Raw genomic sequence first — 4,798 nt, forward strand, 5'->3', positions numbered from 1 at the left:
ATTTCTGGAATTTAATGAGCCCCACGGTGTGTTTGCAGCCCAGCCCATGATCCTGAGGTACTGAGAGAAGATTGCAGCAGCTGCTGAAGAAGTCAGAAGCCAAACTCCAAGTGCCTTGAAGCGTTGCTGGGCCCCACTGAGGGCAGGCACTGCCAAAGCCTCCCCAGGGACTCCTTGGAGCAGCTCCTTGGAGGCCAGGAGTGCAGGCAGACAAAGGCTCTGGGCAGGCCCCTGCAATGCTGAGCAAAGCCTGCCTTGGTTTTGTGGAGCACAAAGGCCAAGGCCTGAGCCCCAGGCCCTGGCCCAGCAGATCCTGTCCCTCCCAGCTGGCTCAGGGCTGTTTGGGGGGCACTGGGATGGGAGGGGGAGCAACAACAAAGGCCAAAACTGGGCAACCCCTGCCAGGCTGCTGAGGGAGGGGCGAGGCAGAAACCAAGTGCAGAACCTGCCAGGAAAGTTGGTTGTGGTGGCCTGAGTGGCAGAGGCAGCTGCCAGAGGCAAGGGGACAAAGGCCTGGGTGCCTTTGGGCCTTGCAGCCCTGCCAGAGCCCTTGGCCATCTCTCCTGCAGGCTGTCCTGCCCTGGCCCTGCTGCTGCTCTGGCCTTGCAGGCTGCACACACCCCTCCTGCTTTCCCACCCCCTCCCAGCAGCATTTCCAGACCCTCCCTGATGTCTCTGCACCAGCTCTGGCTGTTCCCTGGAACACAAAGCCATGGGCTGATCCTGACTCCCTCTGGGTGGCCTCTTGCACCACAAGGGTCCCCGTTGAGTGATATTTCTTTTTCCTCACCTTCAGTCTGAACCTTCAATGTTACTCTTTGTGGAGATTTCATTCTATTTCCAATATGGAGAAAAGCTCCATCCTGTCAGATCTCCCCTAGACCCTCTCCAGTTCTTCCTCATTCCTCCAGAATGGGGAACCTCACAGACAGACAGACCAGTCCAGATGTGGTGACCCCAGGGCTGAGTCCAGGGGGGTGACAACTCCCTTGTCTGGGTGCCCACACTCCCCCTAAGACAGCCCCATGTGCAGTTGGCCTTAAATCAAGGGACCATTCTGATTCTTTGTAATGTCACGGAATCAAGTGGCACCGTGACACTGCAGGGCCTCATGGAACCAAAGGAATGCAGGGACACTGTGGAATCTCATGGAACCAAGGGACCGTTGTGACATGTAGGGTCTCTTTGGAACAAAAGGAACCCTCAGACATCTCACAACCTCAAAGAACCAAGGGACCACTGTGACATGTGGGGTCTCTTTGTAACCAAAGGAACCCTGAGACATCTCAGACCCTCATGGAACCAAGGGGCCACTGTGCCTCCCCAGAACTCCATGGAATCAAGCAGAGCCGCTGCCTCCCCCCCCGCCGCCACACAGACCAGCGTTGCCGGCTCTGCCCCGCTTGGACACCTCTGGAGTCAGTGTGTTCTTGGGCAGCACAACTGATCTCAGAGCAGAGAGTTTCCCACATTTTGCTTTCCCCCTCTTTCCCCTGTTTTTTTTTTTGTCCTTTGTTCATTCAGGGGGAAAAGGGGGAAGGGAGGCACATGTTGATCCCTGTTTGTATCTGTTTACAAAAGGAAGTTGGGGCAGGGGGGAGAGAGGAGGCAATTTCTCTCTCTGCTGTTGCTTTGAACTCTTGTGTTGGTATTGTTGTTTTTGCTGTTATATTTCTTGTCAGTCAACTGTTATTTTTTTCACTTATACCTCCTTGTATTTTGTCTCCCTGTAGTGGTGGGGAATAAAAGAGTAGTGAGTTTATTTTATTGGAGTTCCCGCCCCAATATGTGTCTTTAAACCAGGACAGGTTGCTCAAGGGCTCCCTGAAATTTGGCATCATCCACAAAAGAATTGAAAATACATTTTGCTCCACTGTAGAGAGAGACATTCTGCATTGGTGGGCAAGGGCTGATCACTGAGGGATTTCATCAGGAAGTTACTGCCAAGAAAACTTTGTACCATGGATTTTATTTGACATACTTCATTCAGCCAACTTCCCACCCACCACATCTTCCACTTCTTCAGTCCAGCTCTCACCAGTCTGGCCATAAGGAGACCACAGGAGACCATGTCAAGGGCCTTGATAAAGTCTGGGCACACAGCATCTTCTATTCCCTCCCACAGGGTTTCTGCAATCCCTGCCTTGTCCTTCCCATTCCTGGCAATGGCTGCAGGAGGACTTGCCCTATCCCCTTCCCTGCTGAGCCTGAGCAGTCTGGAACTCTGCCAACACTCCTTGCTGCCCTGTTTGCAGACTGGTTCTATGTCTGCCTTTGCCAAGGCCCCAGGAAGCTCTGGAATGGCTCTGGCTATTCCAAGGGTTTGGGAGAGGTCTCCCAGTGACACTGCCCAGCCTTCCCAATAGCCCTGACACCAAAACCTTTTCCATATCTCACACTTCCAGAGGAGTGCCCAGGACACAACACAGGTTGTCCTGGTGGTTCTGGAGAATGAGAAGGGATTTCTTCCTCGAGGCCAACCCCTCCAATTGGGTTTGAGTGCAGCTGAAAGGTTCCCTCATCATTTTGCCTGGTGCCTCCCTGCCCTGAAGGTTTCTGGCCATCAGGCTGGAGCTGAGGGGGTTGGGCAGGTACCTGAGGAGGGGGTAGAACAAGGGCTGTGTCCAACTGTGCCAGGAGGGCTGTGCTGGGCAAGGATGAGAAAGCTGCAGAAAACAGTGGCACTGGGGAGGTGAGAGGAGCAGGTGGAGAGACCTTGTGCCTGCCCACGCTGGGCAGGAGCTGCCCCAGGATGGCAGCTCTGAAGCACTCACAGGATGTCCCTGTGAACAGGAGGGGAAGACTGGATCTGAAAATGAAACCTGGAAAGCAGAGAGCAGGAGTGTCATGGTGTCACTGCAGGAGAGTTCCAGCTCTGGAGCAAGGTGACAGAAGAAGTGACCCAGTACATGCAGTGGCCTCAGAAGATCCCACAGCATCCTGGAGATGCTGGAAGGGAGCCCAGCTCTGCTTCACAAGTTCCCAGGGCCTGTCCCTGCCTGTGCTCCAAGGGCTTCCAGTCCACAGGACTGTGCTCAGAGAGCACTCAGGCCTTACAGTGAGAAAGGGGCTCAGGAGGACAGTGTGGAAGTGGCAAGAGAGCAGCTCTGCAAAGACCAAGCACTGCTGCTCCCTGGCAGTGCTGCTGGGCTGGGATTATTGTCCCCTTCCCATTTGCAAATACACCCTGTCCTGCAGTGTGCTGTCCTTTAGGAACACCTAAGAAGAAGGGTCTTGGACAAAGAAGGCACTGCAGGGTCCTTTATTTTGTTTAAAGACTCAGAGAGCACATATCATCATTTTTACATCTCTGGATCAAATTTAATGGGTAGACGATAAATTAGAAGGCAGATGCATAATAATATTTAATTGCACAGGAAATTATTGCAAGAAGAACGTGATGACCTGCAAGAAAAACCTGAGCAAAAAGGCTGGACCATTAAGGAGTCCCATTCTGAATGCTACACACCAGAAAACAGGCATTTTATTTCTCCAAAAAAGCATCCAGTCATCATTTTCCTCAGGGCATCCTTGAGCTCCTGATTCCTGAGGCTGTAGATGAGGGGGTTCACTGCTGGAGACACCACCGAGTACAAAACTGATAGTGCCAGATCCAGGGATGGGGAGGAGATGGAGGGGGGCTTGAGGTTGGAAAATGTGCCAGTGCTGAGGAACAGGGAGAGCACAGCCAGGTGAGGGAGGCACGTGGAAAAGGCTTTGTGCCGTCCCTGCTGAGAGGGGATCCTCAGCACAGCCCTGAAGATCTGCACATAGGAGAAAACAATGAAAACAAAACAACCAAGTCCTAAAGAGATAGTAAACGAGAGAAGCCCAATTTCCCTGAGGTAACCTGAGTGTGAGCAGGAGAGCTTGAGGATGTGTGGGATTTCACAGAAGAACTGGCCCAGGGCATTGCCCTGGCACAGGGGCAGGGAAAATGTGTTGGCTGTGTGCAGCAGAGAATAGAGAAAGCCAGTGGCCCAGGCAGCTGCTGCCATGTGGGCACAAGCTCTGCTGCCCAGGAGGGTCCCGTAGTGCAGGGGTTTGCAGATGGCAACGTAGCGGTCGTAGCACATGATGGTGAGGAGATAAAACTCTGCTGAAATGAAGAACAGAAAGAAAAAGACCTGTGCAGCACATCCCTTGTAGGAGATGGTTGTGGTGTCCCAGAGGGAATTGTGCATGGCTTTGGGGACAGTGGTGCAGATGCAGCCCAGGTCTGTGAGGGAGAGGTTGAGCAGGAAGAAGCCCATGGGGGTGTGCAGGTGGTGGTCACAGGCTACGGCGCTGAGGATGAGGCCGTTGGCCAGGAGGGCAGCCAGGGAGATGGCCAGGAAGAGGCAGAAGTGCAGGAGCTGCAGCTCCCGCCTGTCTGCGACTGCCAGGAGGAGGAACTGGGGCATGGAGCTGCTGTTGGACATAAGTTTCCCTTGCATATTAGCACCTGTCTAAGAAGAAAAAGGCAGTAACAAGTTATGGTGGATGTCTCAAAAAAAAAAATCTATTCCAGTCCTCATATAAACCCCTCAAATCAACTTTTCTCTCTCACAAAGGATCTGTGGCTCGTCCATTTTAGGAGCTCCACTGAGTGCTGGTTCAGAAAGCTCCAACGAGCAGGGGGCTCTGCTGATGTTCTGGAGGACTCAGTTCTGCCCTACAACAACAAATAAATAGGAACTGGGAGTGATGTTTGATGAAATCCTCCCATGGTATTAAACAGCTTCTCATCACTGTCGCTCCCAATTCACCCCATTGCAGAGCAGAGATGTGGGCAGACTTTTTTGGTTTTTTTGCTTCC

Source organism: Pseudopipra pipra, chromosome W, assembly GCF_036250125.1.
Source record: "Pseudopipra pipra isolate bDixPip1 chromosome W, bDixPip1.hap1, whole genome shotgun sequence".
In the NCBI taxonomy this organism is placed as follows: domain Eukaryota; kingdom Metazoa; phylum Chordata; class Aves; order Passeriformes; family Pipridae; genus Pseudopipra; species Pseudopipra pipra.